The sequence below is a fragment of the Dermacentor variabilis genome, chromosome 7, assembly GCF_050947875.1.
Source record: "Dermacentor variabilis isolate Ectoservices chromosome 7, ASM5094787v1, whole genome shotgun sequence".
Classification (NCBI taxonomy): Eukaryota; Metazoa; Arthropoda; class Arachnida; order Ixodida; family Ixodidae; genus Dermacentor; species Dermacentor variabilis.
Window position 1 is genome coordinate 139,545,947 of NC_134574.1, and position 23,041 is coordinate 139,568,987.

Below are 23,041 nucleotides of genomic sequence, written 5' to 3' on the forward strand. Positions count from 1 at the left end.
GCTGTTCCCGTTCGAAACGCTTCTTTTTTTTTTTTTCGTGAGTAAGCTATGAATTTGCAACTCGCCTCAAGCTCGCACACTGTGGTGCATTCGGGAGTGCAACGCCGGAGCACCCATCTCGAACTCGATTTTGTTGTCATCTTCCGAGGACCCATCGTGTCTCAGGTGGGTCCTCCTTTTTTTTTCTCTCTTCTCCGTGTAACGGTCTCGCAGACCACAGCACACTAAAATGAAAAAAAAAGGAAAGATAGGAAAAAAAGGGGTTCGAGTTCCGGGTTCTCCGAGCAGACAGAAGCCAGACTACAGTGCACGCCAGCAAGCCTATATATGCCAGGCATCCGACAACGGGTTGACGACGCCGTCCGTCGTTGAGGGTTCTTTCTTTTTTCGCTTTCCGCTCGGTTGGCGCTGCTGCTGCTGCCACAACAGATCCCCGAACAGCGTCACACAAACAAAGCAAACCAAAGGAACCAGCAAAGCACCGAGCCCGACGGAGCCAACCCCCCCTTTCCTTATCTAGCAACCACCTGGCGTTCCGAAGAGGGCGAGCGCGCTGCGTCGAGCTGCGGTGTAGCAGAGGAGTCCGGATACGCACAAAGAAAGAAAGAAAGAAAGAAACAAACAACGAAAGCGAGAAACACAAGAACAATCACAAAGACGGGTCGTCAGAAAAAGCCCACCGCCCTCGCTGACAAGAAAGCAAAGAGCGCTTCGCGGCCCACGCGAGCTGAGGGAATCGCACGGCGTCGACGACAGCGGTCGTATAAGTACAGTAGATGTACAAAGTCTCGAGATAAAGAAAAGAAAAAGAAGGGGGGGGGGGGCTGCAGAGCCAGGCGCGCGGCTTGCCGCATATATCTGTATGCCAACCGTGGGGAGGACAGAGTTGGGGAGAGGGGCCTTGCTCGGTCGCGCTGAGCCGGCAAGGAACGGGGGGGGGGGGGGGGGGGGCAGTTTTGAGGAGCGAGGCGCGTGCGAGACATTGTTCGGGGAGAGGAGGAAAGCCCGTGTCTGCCTGCCTGCCTGCCGCCGGCTGAAAGCCGAGAAAACGGTAGGACGCACCGGGCGAGGCAGGGTACGCGAAACCGAAAGTAAAAGGAACGCTGCCCCCCTGCCCCGCTCGAACGCAGACACGCATATACACACGCGCAGACACACGCGGGCCTCCTAAACCCACATCGGCAGCGGCCTCCCCGACGAAACGGCCCGAGACCGGCACGCGCCAAGCGAGAGTGAGAAAGCGGGAGAGGGCGCGTGGGAGAGGGGAAACAAAGGTGGTTGTCGCCAGGCGAAGAGGAACGATTTGGAGAGATAAAAAAAGAAAAGAAAAGAAAGTACCGGAGCCCGCAGAAGACAAGTTGGCCCGGTAAGGCACTGCTCTCGGGTCTCTCAGACTGCGTGCTTTGGGCCGAGTGTCGAGAGAGAGCGCAAGAAATAACTGCCGCTAGGGGGAGAGAGAAAGGGGAGGGGGGCCTTTGCCACCCTGCCACGCTTAGTTGCGAGGGGGAGTGACAGACGTTGGGAGGTTTGGGGTAGGCGGGGGGGGGCGACGTTGGTGAGGGGTGTCTGAATGAAAAGGAGGGGGAAGCAAAGGGGGGGTGCAAAGAGTCCCGTAAGAGAACCGGATGGCATCCCGGCTGCTGCTGCTGCTGTAGCGAGTGCACGCTCGAAAAGAAGGCAGAGGGGGAGCAACGCGGGACAGTTTCTCTCTCTCTCTCTCTGCCCACAGAGCACCGGCGGCGGTGCAAGGAGACCAGCTGCCCCGCGCGCCCCGGAGATATATTACCGCGTCCCCTTATAACGGTTTCTTAATTCCGTCTTTTGTGCTGCTGTGCGGTGGCGTCTTTTTCCGGGACCCGTCGGGGCGCGCGCGCGCCTGAGCCGGTGTGCTTGGCGTGCACGTATATACTGCATTCTGATTTTGATGGTAAGTTGGCGGCGCGTAGGGGGGCACGCTTTCTCTGCTGGATACGGCGGTGGCCACCAGTTGGGCTCGGATGTGGAAAGCCTCCCCTCTCCCTCTTCTTTCGCTCCGTGGGTCCCCGTGTGGTGAGTGAGGAGGAGAGCGCGGAAGGTGGAAGAGATCTCCGACGATGACGGAGGAGACGGCGTATGTGTGCGTGTGTGTGCGTGCGCGCGAGCACTGGCGTGTGCCGGCGCAGGGTTGCCTGCCAGGAAGGAAAGCTCTGCGGGGCGCCCATTTTTTTCGGGACCGGCACGAGGCATTCGCGTGGTAGAGCGGGGGGGTGGCGGTGGGTTGTAGTACGAGCGAGCAAAGTGGTTGTCAGGGAAGGGGGGGGGAGGAAGCCTTGCTCGTCCAAGGAGAGCGTTTTCAGCCGTCTACCGGGGGGGGGGGGGATAATTCCCTCTCTGTGGGCGCTGCTCTTCGGGGAGCTCCTACACACCGCCCCGTGCTCCGAAAGTTGGAAGGAGGAGAGACGGTGCGCGCCTGCGAAAGTCCCGGACGGTGGTGACGGCACGGACTTGAGCGCAAAGATGAAGCCCAGCTCTCTTCTATTCTATCCCCCCCTCCCCATCCTTCCCTACGAGGCTAGGGAACCGCGTGCTCGCAGCATGCGTCACGCGTCGTGGAGGGCTTTTGTTTGGGTATCGTCGTTGGAGAATCTGTTTGTCCTGTATATAGCGCCAGACGATGCCTCACTCTCTCTAGACCCTACTCTCGCTCAGCTTTCTTTTTCTTCTCTTTGTTTTCGTCTCTGACGTCGTCCTTGCTTCTTTACTGCTTACCAGGCGGTGGTTGTTACGTCTGTTGGACAATCTATGAGCCGAACGGACTGCCCTGTCGCGTAACGTACACGTAAGGGAGCTCCCCGACGTCGTACCCTTGGGAACACGTCTTCCCCCTCCGCTCTACAGAATAGCTCCACCAGCGATAGTAAACCCGTAACCGTTATGAAAGAGGACCGATCGAGTTCTCACGCGAGCGGCTTAGCCGGTCGCCGCAGCGGTACTGTGGATCGGCTTCGAGGCTTGAACAGTATAGAGGGCTCAGGAAGCATGACTGCCCACGACCGTGTGTTCGACGCGAATATTGAACGACTGGAACTGGACGGCGGTGAAAGGACAGGGCGACGAGTTTTGTGACCCATGGTCAGTCTAACGAAATGGGCGAATGTCGGCGGTGTAGTTTTGCTGCTTCCAATCGACTTTGTGGGCAGCACGCGGTCCCGTGGAATACCTGTCGAGAGACTATAGTTAAAAAAAAAAAAGAACCAGCGCTTAGCTTCATGGACCACGGGGAGACGAAAAACACAGCCGCAGGGACTATCAAGTGATGGTTGATTCATCAGAAGGACGTACATGATAAGGCATATATACACGAAAGAAAGGCAGGGAAGTGTTCAATATAGCTATGGTCACATTGCTTTAATCTGCGTGTCATCTACGCTCCTGTGCTCCTGTAGCTAGCGCTGTTTTACAGAATGTTGACCATCAACATACTCGCCCAACCGCGCACACTTGTCTTGTTGAATGCTTCTTATTCGCAGAGACGTGGCGGATCTATGGACAAATAGGCAGTTTACTTCGGGTATAACTTGACAAAGAACGAATCAATGTTGGTTTCTCAGATATAACTATTAATGTCATGGAACACTGTAGAAACCCGATGGCTTTCAGAACGCCTTTCGGCAATCGTATGGCGTAGTGGATACGACGTCTATAGCTCGTGAATGAAGAGCCGCTGTTTTAGACCCAGTTATATAGCGTCCGCCAGGGTAATATCTTTTATGTGGCCGAGGGGATTTTGCGACGTGTGGAAATACAAGAATGTCTTCACACGAAGCTGTTGTCAAGTGCATGCTTAGCAAGACGGAAATAGATGGAAGGAAAAAAAAGTAAGCGAAACGTAGGAGGGGGAGGGGTTAGCCAGAAGGGGGCCACTTAGTGAGAGAGATAAGATAGACGAATGTGAATCAGTCGCTCATGAGAGATTGCGCAGAGCACTATTCCAAAGCAGACCATTCATTTGGTCGAGGGCAATATTGAAGTCTGTCTTAGTCTGAGAGTAATTCTGTCAGATGGGCGAGCGGGAACAAGGTGGGTAGTTCCTACTCTTCTCTATATAGAAGGGTTGAGGCGGACGGGTCGTTGTAGGCTCTTTGTAAGAAGCTTGCGAGCATCCAATCTGAGTGTATATGACTTGCTTGCCGTGAGCTGCTGGTGTGGCCGAGTTGACGTCAATAACGTACGTATGACATTCAATATAAAGGCGCTCGTGAATAGGTCAATCTGTTGGTCAAGGCTGTCGCCATCCATGAACTACAGGAAGACGGCAAGGCACATTTTTGTCGGACAAGCGCAAACAAATAGTTTATTAAGGCCAGACAGGAGCATTCAGTCATGTGGAATGGTAATGTGGGCTCCGGCCGAAATCACTCCCCTCCAAAACCAAGTTCAGCTTGCCGGTCCCTTTACAAGAAGTCCCAGTAGAAGTACTGTTGCGCTTATGTTGATAATACATTGCGCGCACAATGGACTTTCCGTTGAAATGCAATTGAATGCCACGCATAATTCCTGCGATGCCACATCTGCCGAGTGGATGACTCCCACCACATCGCCCTGGAAAATCATGGTAACCGGCCATGCCGGTAACAAGTTGGTAACCATGCCGGTAAACATAACCGGTAACCAGTCGAACGGGCAGTGACGCGAGCGCTCAGCTGGCAGCTCAAATCTAGCGGATGGGGGCAGTGATGCAAGCTGTCAGCGAGCCTCAGAACCGAGAGACTTGATCGCATGCTAGCGTTTACAAATTAACGCTCTTTGTCTATCTCGCCTTGCACGCCAAACGGTCGAGAAAATCACGCGCAGGCGCTTTTGTTATCTACGAGGAAGCGAAACTTTGTTTTGTTTTTTCTTGAGCCCATTGACAATGCGCGCGACGATACAGAAACCCTCGGCGGAGCACAGCGAAGGAATCACACTTTCTGTAACCAGCGAGCAAAGATAAGTTTGAGCTGCGAGCGCTGTATCTTCCGGTGACATCCGATAATGAGGCCTGCATGCTCTCCACTCATGCAGGCTTCGAGTGCTACACCCACTGTGCAAGCCAGTCGTGGCCGACACTATACAGTATACGTGTACTCATACGAGTTTGAATGCTATACATTGCTGCTGGAAACCCAAAAAGAAAAAAAAGGAAAACCCTTGGTTTTACGTGCCAAAAGCTACGATCCGATTATGAGGTCCACCGTAGCAGAAAAAGAAAGGGGGGGGGGGGGAGTCTTCGGATTAGGTTTGTCCACCTGGGCCTCTCTAACGTGAATCCACTGCAAGATACGCACACGAGCGTTTTTTTTTTTTTTTTTTTTTTTTGCATTCCGCGCCCATCGGAACTGCAATCTCCGCTGTCGGGATCGAGCCCGCGACCTCGTGCTCAGGCAACGCAATGCCATAGCCACAGTGCTGCCGCGGCGGGTTCCCAGGAAATTGGTTTGAGTGAAATGGTCAAAGTGTTTAACGGGACAAGACTTTGAAAGGCGTTACTTGTTGACAGAGAGAGAGAGAGAGAAAGAGAGAGAGAGGGAGTTCTTGATGACATTTGAGGATGTTTCCTCAGTTCGTCGGCGAGCTATAATCGCGTGACAACGATAAGAGCAACGTCACAGCAACGGGAAAATGTATTGCGGTAAGAATTGAAAGTAAGAACAGAAGCAAGGGCGTACACAGACGGGCGTTTGAAGCAGCTGTCAGAAAGAAAACAAATGATTGATAGATCAGTTCATTGCTTTGATTTATATCAGATGCTACTCTTGAATGACAAAAACGTTGGCAGGGAGCGCCAGAACATTTCTTTCTTTATTTGCTTCGTAAAAAGAAAAAGAAAAAGAAGGAAGCTCGATTTCATGAACGCGCAAGCGAATCGCAGTATACGTTCGCGTTTTCGAATTCCGCACCCGCGTCGCGCGTTGCGGACACATACGCGAGCGGGTATCGAACTAGCTACCTCATTTTCCGCAGCAAAAACCCTCACCTTAGCTTTACTGAGCGACCACCGCCATACAGCGCTCTTTCTGGGTGACAAGCAGTGATCGAAGCGCTGTGTATAGCAGCCGCTGCCAGTAGCGTACGTATCGTATACACTGTTCGCACGTCGCAAGGTCCTTGGGGGCGCATCTCCAGTTCGAACGGGAAATGGCAGCAACGCGACACCCCGCACGCCGTGGCTTAGTCGTCGGGCATCGGCGAAAGCAAACATGTCGCGAGCCATCGTCGGCTGCCCCCCTCCCCCCCCCCCCCCCCTCTCTCTCTCTCTCTCTCTCTCTCTCTCTCTCTCTCATTTCTTGTTCCAGCCCAGCAGACAGTGTGTCTCGCACTGCAGGGGGACGGCGACGACTGCACGCGCTGTCGCAACTGCAGCGTCAAGTTAAAAGCTCTCAGGCAGGGCATCCCCGAATACGTTTTCAACGCCGCTCTTCCCGGCTCCACCTCTTTATACACGTTCGAGTGAGTGTGACGATCTGGTATCATCGTGTGCGTGAATGCATCACGCCGTCCCTATCGAGTCAGTCAGTATACACCTTTCTCCCCGGTATGCTCCCCTTATGCGTGGCTGCCGGACACGGATACGTGTCCCTGGCGGTACGAGAAGCGAAGCCAATGCGTGCGCAACGGGCTGTATACTGACCGCGCAATCAGCAACGCTGGAGACCTACGTTGGCAGTACTGACCAAGGGTTGCGAAACAATGACCCTGCACTGGGTGTACACTGGCACCGTTTCCGAACTTATTTGAGTGAACCATCGACATTACGAGGTAGCCACTTCGGGCTTTTACAAAAAAATGCTCTCACAAAAAAAAAATAATTTGGGGGGAGGGGGATTACCGTCTCGAAACCGCACAGCGGTTTATGGAGGACGCGGTGTAGTTGAGGGCTTCGGGTTAGTTTTGACCTCCTGCTTCCTACTTTTCTTTTTCGTAACGTTAAGGCCAGAACATGCTGTTCACTGGTGTTCCTTTGCATCGTGCGCACACAGGAAAGCGCTCGCCCCGGCCCAGAATTCGAGCCCTCGGCCTGGTGGTGGGCAGAAGGGGAGCCACCACGACGTTTGCCCAGATGGCCGTTGGCCATCTGGGCGTTTGGGCAATGGCCAATAGCGCGATTATCGTAAAGGAGCATGCAATCGGATACGGCACATAAAGGAGCAGTCTTGAGGGGAAAGAAAGGTTTGTTTGATTGAGGGATTGAATGATTGAGTAACTGAGTGATGGATTGATTGATTGATTGATTCTTCCTTTCTTTTACGCTGCCCTGCCCAACGCTACTACAGCTGCGTTCGTGGAGATCGTATCGCGCCTGTTTACCTCCAATCCACGCGATAAGTGGACTGCCCACAGCGCAGGCTGTCACACACCTGCCACTTTGTCGTTGAGTACCGAGCCGGCGTTCCTTGCGGCCGAAAATAGGGAGGACGGCGTCGCTGCGTGCAGCTCGTGCGAAGGTTCGCGGCCGCACACTCGCAGCGGCAGGAAGATAAGCAAAGGAGAGAGGGGGAGAAACATAACGGAGGGGGAAAAAGAAAGAAAGAAAGCAGCGAAGGCGACAGACGGCGACGCCAGTGACATGCTAAAGAGAAGGATAAGGAGGAACAAAGGCAGGCAGGAGATACGGCAAATAATAGCCGATGCAAGTCGGCCGACGCGCACCTCAGAGGAAGTGTAACTTGCATGCCCACTATAGAACCTAATGCTATGTTGTGGAACATGCATGGCGTGCACAGCGCAATTCGCACGAACCGCGATAGACTATCTATCTATCTATCTATCTATCTATCTATCTATCTATCTATCTATCTATCTATCTATCTATCTGTCTGTCTGTCTGTCTGTCTGTCTGTCTGTCTGTCTGTCTGTCTGTCTGTCTGTCTGTCTATCTATCTATCTATCTATCTATCTATCTATCTATCTATCTATCTATCTATCTATCTATCTATCTATCTATCTCCACGATGAGGAAGCTTGTGGCATCAGACTGGCCGGTGGTGTCTTTTAGCTTCACTGACGTCATAGGAGGGACGCGATCACGCACCAGAAGTGCAGCAAAGATTACCAGCATTGAAAGGCAACAAATGACTGACAGGTATCGTTCTCCTGCAATTGCTTTCACGTTTCTATCTTCTCTATCTTCTGTGGGTGTGGCCCGCAGACGCTGCCCCCTAACGGGGACACTCATCGTCTTCTCAGGACCAAAATAAAAGTTCTTTGTCTGCCTGTCTGTTCTATCTTCTCGTAAGTACAATGCATTAGCTCGTGTTTTTTTTTCTGACATAGTGACGCCACCACCATGGTTGTGGCTTCTCCGACACTGCAAAGAAGTCGACAGACAGTTCGCGAACTGGGTCCTGCACGCGCCAACTTCTGGAGTGGCAGTAGCACATAACGACCGCCTGCGAATTCCGGCGAAGTCGAAGACGAGCGTATTTCTCACTTAAAATATAAGTCAAGCCATTGACAGCGCAAGCATACACAGAGTCAGGATGATACAGATCCCCAACTCCCTTCGAGAAGAAGAGTATTATGCTGTTACGTTAATGAACCGACAATAAGAATTAAGCTTACTGGTGGCGCCTAAACACTCATTTCGACGGACATGGTGGATGACAAAATTTGCATCGATGTCCATTTCTCGAAAGAAAGCCGTCGACACAAAGACACCTCTCGACGAAGACTTACACGGCCTGGTTCGCAAAATTGATGAGATAATATATAAGTGAAGAAGGTGAGAGTTTGCGGAGGGGGGGGGGGCGGAGGCAGGACACATGTGTTGTGCAGGTATAGAGCAGGTTCGCCCTGCTTTGACGGCAACGTCAAGATGGCATCAGTGACCTGTACTTCTGGAATGTGTTCTCCGCTCCAGAAGTTTCTTTATTATTATTATTCATTGCCAGCTCCAGATGCGTGGAGAACCAAGGGCACCTGCCCACGCATGCGGATGTGACGTCATCTGTGGGCGCGCGCCGCGACCCGGCGAAATGTCAAGCGTGCGCAGCTCTGCAGCTGTCAGCTGATTCTCGCCGGTTTCTGGAGTCGCTTATCGCCAGGCGCATGCTGGGCTCGGCAAGAAAGAAAACCAAAGCGTTTTTGTTTTCAGTCAGATAGCCTCGTTGTTGACGGCAGCGGGCCGATAAAGAAGTGCGAGAGCTCCCTAACGGCCGTTGCACCAGCGGAGTCCGTATTTAGCTCATTATCGTCGCCATTACTCTAATCAGCGCAAATCGGTGCACGATTTTCGGGTCCGAGGACCCCGAAACAAAGCCGACCCAAGAAACGCGTTTATAGTAAGGGGCAATGTTGGGCCCAACGTTGTGCGATGTATACAGACAACGAAACCAAAATGTTCGGAGCCCGCACTTGAGTCTTATGGTTAGTTAGTCTTATAGTGGAGTTGCAGTTAGTTGTTGTACAACAAGTTGTCTGCACTGAACCTTATTTACTCAGCCGTTAGTGACCGTACGATTCTGTGAGATATTATGCCAACCTTCTCGACATTTCACAGTTGCACAACGAATAAGCCATCGGCACTTGTTGCGTCGTGTCTTCAATTCAGAGAGGGATCTTACGGGTTATTTGTACCATTTTATTTTTGAAGAAGAGCAAGAGCCGATGCCGACGATGATCTCTGGGGAGTTTGTGCCGGATTAAGTAGTTTTCGAGACTCGTGATATCGCCATTGTTGTTCAAACATATGAAGATGTTTTGTCGTAATTCAAACGACTGCGAGAAGCTGCTATCCATGGCCTGAACCATGGAATGAATCCCCGAATCAATGAATGCAGTAAAGAACGTTCAAGCGCGCCGTTGAGGCTTCTGCAGTGGTAATTAGTCGATGCTTTCTTATACTAATGCTGCATAGGGACCGCGACTCAGCCCATCTTTGATAAACTGTGTGAATCACCTTCGACATACGCGTGGCTTGCTGTCAAAGGTTGTAGTCAGCAGTCACTGCGCAACACATACGCCCCAAAGTAAAAAATAATAATAATAAAATAAAGCCACCTAAGACATCTTTGGTAAGCGTCGCCGTCACCATCCATAAACTTTCGTCAAATTCCCAGTTCACTCCTTCCTATGTGAATGAATACGCTTGGGCGAGAACGGCGACACACATGTCTAGCGAGAGATGTCGTAAGGCTACAGTGATGATGATGATCATTTTTGATCATACCCTTACATTTGGGTCGTCAACAAATGGTCCCGCAACCTGATTGAGCTAATCAGGTTTTACATCGCAGTCTCGCGTTGTGCGTGCATCCAATTTATCTCGTAATATTACCTCTCCGTGTAAAGAGCCCGGCTCCACCTCTACCCTGTCTTGTGCCCGCCGACACCGTCTTATGCCTCGGAACTTAATTTCCCGATTTCCCCAAACCACCTGCAGTTTTCTGCCGTCCGCGACTAAGCTTCCCTTCGCCTGACATGCACCCATACTGTAACTCGAGCAAACCGTCAGTTGTCTGCCCTAGGGATTACATATCCTGAACAACTTCTTGCTCTTAATGTCAAGTAGGATATCGGCCATCCGCGCTCTCTCTTTAAAACACATCGCTGTCTTCCTACTTCTTAAATCTACGCCTATAACTTTTCGTTCCGTCCGACTTTGCGCTGTCTTAACTGAGATTTACAGGTCCTAGTTGCACTTTCTGATATAGCGTGCAGGCAAGTCCGTGTCCGGGGATGTGCATGCGTGATCACTGCGCTTATCACAGTTCTCACCCAGTTCCATTAATTGCCGTGCCACGCCATCGGAACAGGCTAACACTTCCAACTTCTCATGGAAATCCGCGTCTCCCTTGCTCCGCTTTCACACGATCACAACGGGAATGCTATGTACACGGAATATCTCGGCTCACGAAACAAATTTCGGGTTATCAAACGAAGTGATTATAATACATTGGCAACCACGCTGGAACCAAAGTGCTGAGCTATGCGAAAAGCGATGACGTCACCACGGTTTCAATTTCTGATGGAAAGGACGCCTAAGCCTTCCAATCGTCATTACCAGAGCGAACCGGGGATCACCTGGAAACGTAACGCGATAATATGTAACTCGCGTCAGCCGATGTGCGCTCATTGGCCATACGCATCAAATTCGAAAATCACGAACAGCGATGAGGAAAATCTCCTGCAGCGGTAAGAACTGCATGGCCCAGAGCTTTGCACTGCGGTACTGTTCGTTCGTGTTGCGAGCCCCGATGAGTTCCGACGTCACAGCCACAACGACAGCGGTCGCTCGCCGCTTAATAACTGTGCGAGTTATGCACGCACGACGGTAGTGACCCAGAAATTGTGACGCCGGTGCGCGACAAATTGCTGAATGAACTGAATGCCGTATGCTTCACGTGCTTGCACGCTCGTCTGCGGCAATGAATGGGTTAGTTATACGCGAAGGAAGAAGTGGCGACATCGAACATCGACTAAGAACACTATAGAGGCGTTCTTGCCAAGTCCCTTAAGTTAACCTTAACCGATGCCATTTTCCTTGTACAGTGCGGCGAATCATATACGACGCGAGCAGAAGCGACAGTGATTTGATGTGGCGCGTAACGTGTAGTATATAGATGCGACAAGCAGCAACAATAATTTCGAGCCATGAGCCCCGCCTTCTCTTAATACTTCCTTGAACTATCTCCCCTCGTTTATTTCCTCCCGCAAACTATACGCCCGACGGCCCCTGGCATTACATTTTGCTCCACTGAGCCACGCAAGGTCCTTGTTAGCGCATAATACCGCACATCATTCGCTTTCATGCTCGTAAATAAGAGGTTTTGCTTTGTTACGTAAAACACGCAAAGCTTGCGCTGGCCTTTCAATGGTTGTCTGCGAAATGTCTACCAAAGATGTCCACGAGATGTCTACGCGAGAGATAAAAAATAATGCTGGAAAGGTAAGCTCTCCCTGTCTCTCCGCAGGGACTTGCGCGTAAGTATACATTTCAAGCTAGACAAGCGTATACAGGGCATGTGCAAACTTTGATATATTTCAATGCGAAGTCTTCGCATTATTTCGCGCTCTTGTTTAAAAGATATACAGCCGACGTACTAAAGCAAGAAATGAGTGCGCCGCAATTCCGAGAGAGGTATACAGCTTGTCTCGCGAGAAAGAGAGCGAAAGCTCTTTATTGAAATTGCAGAGCTTTCCAGAAAAACAGAGTGTTTCGACGTTTTATTCGAACCAAAGTTTGCTCCTGGACTTGTCAGAAGCCAAGAAAATATTTTTTTTTCTCGCTCTCATCTTCCCTTTCGTTATCAGGTGTCCCGTCACCGTAAGGTGCGAGCACAATCAGTTCCTTCGCATTTCTTGAAACGCCCTAACATCGAAGAAACGCAAGTGATAGATAAAAAAAAATGCCCCTGCCCCACCTGGGTTCGGTAAACTTCAATGGGGTGCAGTTTTCTTGAAAGTTGCATGAATTATGTGTCTTATACTATCGCTAAACAGCAGGCCACACGGAAGAACAATCTTTCTCGCGATGATTGCATTCCAAGTCGCGATCGAGAAACGAACCAATTAAGCTACGGGTCGAAGTAATTAATACTGGCGGATTGGCAAGTGCGCCGGGTAAGTCTTTCGTGTCATGATTTTCCCTCTCGAATCCTGCCGTATACAGATTCCATTGAGCTTGTTACAACTTTTCTGGCATCACCTTTCCTGAAGTGACGAACACGTCATCACAATACTCGTTACCTCAGATCAGCGCCGTCAATCACTGAAAGCACACTCCTAAGCATTGAACACACGAAAAAAAAAAAAAGGATAAATAATGTTACCTCCTTATCCGCTTCAATCACTTCGACCTCTTACGCCCCACGTTCGCGAACACGTGTCAAGTCAGCTGGCTGTAGAGCGCATAGACCACAGCTGAAGCTGACGTCATTCGGCAGCCAGAGTTCGGAACTCCTCCACAGTTGCACGTTTTCCGATTCACCAGTTTTTTTTGCCTACAATGAGTGATATCTTAGTACAAAATAAGCGAAAACATTACGGAATTGTTATCTTTTTTCTCTCTCTCCCTTTCCTTCTTTAACAGCTACCTCACTTTCGAGCAGGCGGCAATTTTAGACAACCGAAGGTTACCGCAGATGGGGCGAAAACAAAACACACATACAAATAATAATCTATGTACAACGCCTGTGATTCCGCTGCACAACAGCGCACTGACGCGCACTTTCACCGTGGTGTGAACCCTGATTCATACCGCGCGCAAGACACCCTGAAGACCACACGAAGGAGAATTCTAGAAAGCATGCCACTAAGGGGCCGGGGGGCCGGGAAGGTGGGGGGAGGGGTGTCGATATACACAATTCCGTTCCACTTACAAACACAGCTTTAGCGGCGTGGTGCCTCGCATCGCCGAGGTCGAACCGTGAAACGAAACGAACCGACCAGCTGTCGCGAGCGAAGCTGTCCGGACCACGGGGAAAAACCCATTTCGCGACCGCACCGCACTCTACCCTCGAAGGCTACACCGTCACAGCACTAGAATGGGTTGTGCTCACTCACCTCTTTCTGCGAAGGTGTGAACTTCTTTCCCGGACGGCGTGCCGCAGACGTCGTCTTCGTCGTTGCTGTTGAGACTCGCCGAAACAACAGCAAAAGAAAGAACAAGAAAAGAGAGAGAGAAACCGTTACAAGACGCGCACCCGGAGAGCGGAGGAAGAGAAAAAAAAAGTGCAGGCTGGCAGGTCCAAACGGCACTCGCGAGATGGCGCGTCGAGCGAACGAGGGGTCTGAAACCCGGCCGAGGCGAGAGCCCCGAAGCAAGAACCTCTCCGCTTTCTCTCTCCGGACTACTACTGGTGTGGGGGGGTTTGCCGAGTCGGCGCGCCGGGAGCGCTCTGGTCGTCGGGGTGGCGGGAGAGCCCAAGGAAAAGAAGACGCCGCCGACGGAGACCCGGGTGCGACTGCGCCGCGCCCGACTCTTGCGAGCGGCGCACGCGAGGCGGACGGCGACGCGCGAGGAGAGGGGGGTGCGGCGGCGAGCGAGCGAGCGGCGGCGGTGGGGCGGGAAGGAGACCGCCTCCGAGCACACGCCCAGCGGCCCCCCGGCTTCACCCCCTTGAAGCGGCGGCGCGACGACGCTCCGCTCCGTCGTCGAGAGTCTCTCCGCCGCCGGCGCGCGCCAGCGTGCGTCGGCGCTACCGCCGCACACGACGGAGGCGCGCGCGCGCGCGAGCGAGCGCTCTCTCTCGCTTCGCTCGCGCGTTGCTCCCCTCAAGAGCGGCTCCAGGAGCAGCGCTTCCTCCGCGCCGGTGCTGTCCGTCGCGCTTCGAAGCGCGAAGTTGTAGATTAATGGATAGATTTATCCGAATTTGATTGCAGTAGAAGGCGTTGTGAGGATAGTTGGTTCATAGCTTTGAAACGCTCAAGCGCCGACAGAGGCAGCACACTAAGAACAAGGACAGGAAAGCAAATGACAAGACAGCAATGACAGAACAGAAGAGACAGGACAGCGCCTTGTTCTGTCTTTGTTCTTTCTTAGTGTCGTGTCTCTGTTGGCGCTTAATCTTTTGAAAGCGAATTTGATCGACTGATTAATTGATTAATTGATTGATTGATTGATTGATTGATTGATTGATTGATTGATTGATTGATTGATTGATTGATTGATTGATTGATTGATTGATTCGTGGGGTTGTCGAGAAAAGGAGGGGCGGTTCGTTTAGAACGATACCGAAACTGCATCGCTGAAATGAATACCCACTGGGGACACAACTATACGGTCGAAAGCATTCATATAAGGAAGTGCTTGGTTTCCTCCGAAATCATTTGTTATTCGGGTCACTTCACTGTAATGGTCACGCAGCGCGCAGCTCACGATAGAGAGACGGGGCAGGAATATATTATTTCGTTATTCAGGTTATTTCGTTGTAGAGGTTTTCGTCGTAGACGCTCTCTATACTGCACAGTTCGTTTCTTCGGGACGCTCCCTCGAAGCAGACCCGTGACGTCCGCGTCTCGGAGCTGACCGCCTGCCTTGTTTCTTCCGCTCGGCTCCTCGTCGGAGGTGAACTTTGCTCCGCAAACCGTGCCACCGAATGAGCGCCCGAGATGCCCGGCTCGTCTTTCGTGGTGTATCTCGGAGGCGCGTGACGTAAACACATAGCGAGCGTGCAATGTGGGTAAGCAGCTGCACGTGCTGTCGCATTTTTAGACGGAACGCCTGGGATTTCATACTGACAGGGCGTAACGTTCCAAGACAACACGCTCTAAGCAACACACGATAGCCGTAGTGGAGGGCTCGGGGTCAATTTCGACCACCTGGAATTCTTTAAATCGCACCTAAATCTAAGTTACGCGGCCGCTTTTTGCGTGTCGTACCGATAGGAATGCGGTGTCGCTGCTGGTGATCGCACCCGCAACCAAGAGCGTCGGCAGCTGAATGCGATGGCAGCTGAATGCGATCTGTCAAGCTCGTAATTTATTGTGCGCGAGCATGACGTCGTCGCAGTGGCAGCCGTAAGCCTGCGACTTGAAGAAACTTTGACGTGCATGTCGCGGCTTGAAATCGAGTTTGCTGAAAAAAAAAAAAACACTGTGCATACGCATTCTTTCGCGTTTAGTCTACGTTTCGCTTACGTGTCTTTCTTTCTTTCTTTCTTTACTTTTTCAAATAAAAAGAAAAGCTCATCGTACATCAAGCACATGCACCTACAGCCTTTTGTGTATTTTAATGAGAAACTTATTTGTACAAGGATGCAGTACAAAGTTTCGGGATAATGCGGGCTTCCGGAGTGGAAGCACTGTATGCTGTGGTTATATGCCGTGGGCGCCGGCTAACTTTCGCCGGATAATGGGAAGGACCGCTGTCCTTCAAAGGCCCATTTTTTTTTTTTTTGCAAATGCCCAAAGGTTCTATACACAACTTGCAGAGCTCGCTTGACCACATGAATGTCTGGCGGCACAGCCGTCGCATTCAGTGCTAAAAAAAAAAAAGAACAACAAAGAGAAAAAAGTTCGAAAGCTCGATTATATATAGACATGAATTTCCATGATGAGCAAGAGTAATGAACGTGGCCGAGTTTTGACAAGGTACTACGCAAATATTGTTGTTAGAGGCGTCGAACCGGCGCAGACGTGAATGCTTTATTTTCCCAATTACAGTCTGGTCTTCTTACCTGTCCATGCCTTTTTGTTCGCAAGCATGCGGCCCATCTATGCAGCGGCGACTCGAGTGCGTGCACAAAGATGCTCTGAAAGCGGGTTCTTGCGCGCTCTCAGACGCGGGCCTTATACGTGTTTGACCCTGCGAATAAACTCATGCTTGCAGTGCACAACCTGTGTCGTGCCATTTTCACGGGACGTCTGTCATCCCGTGTTCCTTAACTTCAAAGGTTGTGGTCCGGCTGCCGCTGCTGTTCTTGAGAGGGCTTCGCGTCTCCCCGCACTATGCTTCACGCATCGGGATAGGAGTGAGTCACATTCTACGAGAAGTCTTACCAGTATATACTCACGTACGGGGCAGAAACCTGGAGGCTTGCGAAAAGGGCTCTACTTAAATTGAGGACGACGCAACGAGCTATGGAAAGAAGAATGATGGGTGTAACGTTAAGGGATAAGAAGAGAGCAGATTGGGGGTGAGGGAACAAACGCGAGTTAATGACATCTTAGTTGAAATCAAGAAAGAGAAATGGGGACATGGGCAGGACACGCAATGAGGAGGGAAGATAACCGATGGTCATTAAGGGTTACGGACTGGATTCCAAGGGAAGGGAAGCGTAGCAGGGGGCGGCAGAAAGTTGGGTGGGCGGCTGAGATTCAGAAGTTTGCAGGGACAACATGGCCACACAATTAGTACATGACCGGGGTAGTTGGAGAAATGTGGGAGAGGCCTTTGCCCTGCAGTGGGCGTAACCAGGCTGATGATATATATATATGATTCCGCACAGGAAAACAACTGAGCGCCTTGGCTTACTTCTTTCTTCGTGTTTGCTCCAGCTGCACCAGACTCCGGGCAATGTGGGCATACAAAAAGAAGAATGGCATGAATCGAATTGATTCCTGTTTTTTTTTAAGTGCCAAAACCACGATTTGAGGCATGCCGTAGTGGGGGGGTGGGGACTCCGGATTAATTTTGACTACTGGGAGCATCTTTAACGTGCACCCAATGCATGGGATACGGGCGTTTTCGGTGTATGTATGTGTGTATGTTAATCGTGCGTGTATGTGTGTGCGTGCGTGGGTATGTTTGTGTGTGCTCGAGTGCGAGTGTGAGTGTGGTTACGTGCGTGCGCATATTTGTATGTGCGTACGTGCATGTGTGTGTGTGTGTGTGTGCGTGTGTGTGCGTGTGCGTGCGTGTGCGTGCGTGTGCGTGCGTGTGCGTGCGTGTGCGTGTGCGTGCGTGTGTGTGTGTGTGTGTGTCCTACCCACTCCAATTCTATGATTTTTGACCATCACGTGGAATTAAAATTTATTCACAGAGAAAAGTAAAAATGGCTCGTGTCCAGTCGAACTCTGAATACGATTCGAAACTACGCACGTTGGCTATGTTGCGCACTACCATACAATGCAAAACTACATTCGGAATAATATAGATATGCACATCGCTTTGTTTTTTGGAATTGTACATTTGTGTAAAAATTGTCATTTCTTTGTGCATTGTGATATTCCTTTTTGTCTGTACTCATATGCTTGTACTGTCTGCCTTTCTTTTTCTAAACATCATGTATTGTATCAGTCAGGGAGGCGAGAGCCCGTCAAGCAGGATATCTAGCTTTTTCTCTCCCCCTCCCACATCCTTCGGATGGATAATAAAGGCATTATTATTATTATTATTATTATTATTATTATTATTATTATTATTATTATTATTATTATTATTATTATTATTATTATTATTATTATTATTATTATTATTGTACTTGTTAAAAGTTGATACCACCCTCAGTAAGATAATGAAGCCTACGAGGTGCTCCTATGCACAGCAGCTTTCTTTTTTATTCGTGAACAGTTGAACGCATTTTCCTTACAATTGATTTCGTTTGCACGCGCAACAATACTTTATTTGAACATGTAGTTCTTAATTTAGATAAAGGAAAGAATTACGACGAACATATGTAAATGATGCTTAGGGTAGGACAAAATTCTTACACACGAGCGAGGTTAAGAAGATTAGTTTATATATTTAAAATGCACCATAAATTGTTGAAGGAAAAGCACTGCTGCTCGTCGCACATTATAGTGTTTTTAAACATTACAGCCTTCTTTATTAGTTTTCTTACCATTCTTTTTATGTTTGTCGTGAGGCTTAACACATGGCGCGTCAGAGTGGTTAAATGAATGCGTACACCATGAACTAACGAGAGAAGTGCTTTTTTTGCGGAATGTTTCTATTTCGCATTAGCCCTCCGGCCGGCCAGTTAGATATATCACCGCAACCTAGCACGACATTCAATTGGATTTCAACAGAAAGGCCATTGCTTGTAACGAAAAGCGCGTAGAAACGCAACAAAACAACTATAATATTTTTTACGAGAGTGCGCGACGCGCGAACAGCAGGTTTGCCGGGACAGATGTGACGGCTAGAAAGGGATACCTTCAAAAGAAAAAAAAATAATAATGCCGTGGGAGGAAAACAAAGCGTAAGAGAGACACGTATGCGGTAAAAAAGCATCACCATCGCTAGAACATTGCTCGAGTGGTATGCGTACATGCATACATACATACATACATACATACATACATACATACATACATACATACATACATACATACATACATACATACATACATACATACATACATACATACATACATACATACATACATACATACATACATACATACATACATACATACATACATACATACATACATACATACACACACATACACACACACATACATATGCACGCACGCACGTGCTCACACTTGCCCGCTGACACGTATGTGTGAGCGTGCATGTATATGCATGCATATTTTGCATGTATATGCAAAAATATGTGAACACACACCCACCCACGCGCGCACACACACAAGCAAAAACACAAACATACACACGCGCTACGGCAGACAGCTATACACACCACGGACCAGTGAAACCGGCTCCTGGCGCTAAAAATCGAGAAAAAAAAAACGGGTTTCAAACACAAATCAAGAAAGGAAGCCAAAAGCCGGTCGCGCGGGCATTTTGGCGGTGCGTATACGGCGCGGTCCTTTGTGGCTTTTCCTCCCCCCGCGGTCCAGACCGGGTCCCCGACTCTCTCTCCGGAACGCGCGCGTGTTGGCTCGGATGTGGCATCCAGGTGTATCCAGGGCTCACGAAAGAAAGCAAGCAAGAAAGAAAGAAAGAAAGAAAGAAAGAAAGAAAGAAAGAAAGAAGGAAAGAAAGAAAAAAAGAAAGAAGGAAAGAAAGAAAGAAAGGAAGGAAGGACTTGGTCGGGGGTATAGACCGGAGCGGAAGAAATCCAAGAAGTGTTCCTCGGAGAAAAGCGATCTCTCGCTCCAGAACCGCGGCTTCTTCGCCTTTTTCTGCGGATGCGTCGCGGCCGCCAGCTGAGCCAGATGGCAGCGCACACCGGTTTCTCGAGAGGGGAGCGATATCTCTCGAGAACTGCAAGCTGACATTCGGTCTGCCCGAGTGAATGGACTCGGGAAGCTCGACGATTGTCCGCGTGCAAGACTGCGCGCGGGTCGGTGCTGCGGCTGCGTGTGGCGAGAAGCGTCGCCGATGCGAGCAACCTATACAGCGGAGCTGCGGCGTGTATCGTATACAGCTATAAGCGTGAACGCAGCGTATATGAGAGCTTTCGCAACTCAAAGTCACCGACTGCGACCGCGTGCGCCGCCCACTGAGGCCTGCCTGCCTGCCTCTTCACCGCCGACTCTTCGCTATAGTGGACGGAGCGGAAACGATTGCGCGGGTGTTAGTGCGCCAGGCGCGCGTGTCATGCCGCGCGTTCGCGTCCGGGGCTGGCGGGCGTTAGGCGCTGTTTGAAGGAGTGTGCGTGGTTTGTGCGTATGTTTGCTTTACTGCGTGACGGGTCTGTCTGTCTGTCTGTCTGTCTGCGTGTGCGTGCGTGCGTGCGTGTGTGTGTGTGTGTGTGTGTGTGTGTGTGTGTGTGTGTGTGTGTGTGTGTGTGTGTGTGTGTGTGTGTGTGTGTGTGTGTGTGTGTGTGTGTGCGCATGGGTGCGTGCGTGCGTGCGTGCGTGCGTGCGGTGGTGGAGTATAAGAGAGAGGGGCGAATCTGAGCGAGCGTGAGCTGACACCCGTGTGGCGTGATGTACTTGCGAAACAGTGTTGGTTGGCCCGGCGATGCCTCGTCCGTGTCAAAATTTTTCGCTGGTCTTGCGCCGTAGATTACGCCGTAGAGACTAGAAGGTCATCATCATCATCATCATCATCATCATCATCATCATCATCATCATCATCAGCCTGGTTACGCCCACTGCAGGGCAAAGGCCTCTCCCATACTTCTCCAACAACCCCGGTCATGTACTAATTGTGGCCATGCCGTCCCTGCAAACTTCTTAATCTCATCCGCCCACCTAACTTTCTGCCGCCCCCTGCTACGCTTCCCTTCCCTTGGGATCCAGTCCGTAACCCTTAATGACCATCGGTTATCTTCCCTCCTCATTACATGTCCTGCCCATGCCCACTTCTTTTTCTTGATTTCAACTAAGATGTCATTAACTCGCGTTTGTTCCCTCACCCAATCTGCTCTTTTCTTATCCCTTAACGTTACACCTATCATTCTTCTTTCCATAGCTCGTTGTGTCGTCCTCAATTTGAGTAGAACCCTTTTAGTAAGCCTCCAGGTTTCTGCCCCGTAGGTGAGTACTGGTAAGACACAGCTGTTATATACTTTTCTCTTGAGGGATAATGGCAACCTGCTGTTCATGATTTGGGAATGCCTGCCAAAGGCAACCCAGCCCATTCTTATTCTTCTGATTATTTCCGTCTCATGATCCGGATCCGCCGTCACTACTTGCTAGTTACTGGAGCCTAAAGTAACCTATAGGGCACGACTAAGGACAACCCGTGTGTTGTTTCTTTTTTTTTTTTTTTTTTTGGCAAGCTACGTACGCGCACTTTACTAGGACCGCTGCCGTTCTGCCCGTACGAAAATTAATGAGGCGCGTTGCAACTAACGTCTATGTGATAAATAACCTCTAGAATGTGTCGGTCTGAATGGCGAGAAAAATGTTCCGGGATGTAAAAGTCCGTCGCATTTAACAGGGACAACCACGGTCTCTTCTTCTTCTTATTCTTCTACTTCTTCTTCTCATTCTTAGAAAGGAGCGATCGAACCACCAAAACTATCGTAAACTGTGTTTTATTTAGTTTCTTTTTTATCTTGGATACGAATCACGGCACCGTTCGGTTCGCCAGACAAACTGCGCCGTCGTAAGTGACCAGGTGCTTAGTTTGCACTGCGATTGTCAGAGGAACATTTAGACAACCTCCGCGCTGTTACCAGAAGCAACTGCAGAAACGTTGCAAGTCTATACCTATAGTTTTGCATCGCGGCACGTGGATGTGAGCACACACGGACACACTGCTGGGAGCACGCAGCAAACGTCACAAGCTGGACCCCAACTTTCAAAGCGAATCTTTCTTTTCCTAGCCTATACCGCCGTCTTGCTTCCGTCGGTCGGTTGGTCGGTGCCTCGAAAGAAAGGACACTGCAGCAAACGGGCTAATTTCGTGCGCAATCGACCCACAAAGTATTGCCAGTGAGCCCGCCGGTTTCCGACTAGTAAAAAAAAAAAAAAATTAAATCACCGCATAAGACCTGCACATTTAATGTCGGCCCGTAGTAACTCAAAAGCACACACATCTCTTAACGGAAGAGTGCGTGATATCCAACGGCTTCCTAGATTCTTTCCTAACTCAAAAAAAAAAAAAACTGGACTACCACATTCTCGGGCCATATGTGGGCACGTGTCACTGAGGTTAATTCTATTCTCCGGCCTGTCCTCCATAACGTGTATATCATCATCATCATCATCATCATCATCATCATCATCATCATCATCATCATCATCATCATCATCATCATCATCATCATCATCATCATCATCATCAGCCTGGTTACGCCCACTGCAGGGCAAAGGCCTCTCCCATACTTCTCCAACAACCCCGGTGTATGTGGCGCTGTGAAATAAGAGGCAGAGAATCCCCTAAACGTATACTTGCAAGTGGGTCGTGCTTATCGCGTACACTTCACAGCAACCTACTTCTCTCGACAGATCATACGTCGCCTTCGTCTTCGTTACACCGCGGCGTTGATGTCTCACTGTACGTGCATCCGGCTGATTTGGGTGTTTGTGTCTTGCGAGTAGCTTGTGAATGGTGCAGCATATGCACACTAACAGTGTGTTCAATGGGGCAGCAGTTGGTTGATCTCTAGAATAAAAACAGGAACAGCTCGACACACAGGACGAGCGAGCAAAGAGCACAGGACAGAGCGCTGACTAGGAACCAAATGCTTTACTTGCAGAAGCAGCATAGGAAGACATCATTGAATGTGACAAAGCACATAAAAAGAAGGATAAGCAGGATGAGCGTCAGCCAAGAAGACGATCCAGTTCTTTTGTCGAGAGCGTGAGGGACGCAGAACTGACGCACGCGTCGCCACTTTTGAATATGCAAAATGATTCAAAGATTTCCCGCGCACGCTCTTCACTACATCTGCCAATTACTTCGCACTTCTTAAAGATCGGGGTGCAACCACACGGGTCGTAGTGGGCAGCCAGATGACTGCGCGGGTTTCCTTTTAGTGAAGCGGCATGCTCGCGCAGGCGATCATTAACGCACCGCCCCGTTTGCCGAATATAGCAACGGTTACAATCAAGCGTGATTTTATAGACGACGTGCGTTGTACAGTCAATAAAGCCGCGAACATGATTCTTATTGCAGCTCTTGCGCTGTTGACTGTTGACTATTTTGCACAACCCGCTCAGTTTATTGGGCGCATTGCACACCACCCTCACTCCTGCCTTGGCCGCAATTTTCATAACGTTATGGGAAACACGGGTGTGCACACAAGGAATGACGGCAAGCCTAGATCTCGAAGGC

General features: G+C 50.2%; 1 protein-coding gene across 2 annotated transcripts in view; it reads right to left on the reverse strand.

Annotated features, from left to right (window-relative positions):
- Window positions 1-13,900, reverse strand: part of pros (homeobox protein prospero) — a 256,693-nt gene extending 242,793 nt beyond the window's left edge. For both annotated transcript variants that reach the window (XR_012829655.1, XM_075699409.1), the window contains exon 1: window positions 13,522-13,900. The gene's annotated coding sequence lies outside the window, so the exon portion shown is untranslated. The remainder of the gene's footprint in view (window positions 1-13,521) is intronic.
- Between the last annotated feature and the right edge of the window lie 9,141 nt (window positions 13,901-23,041).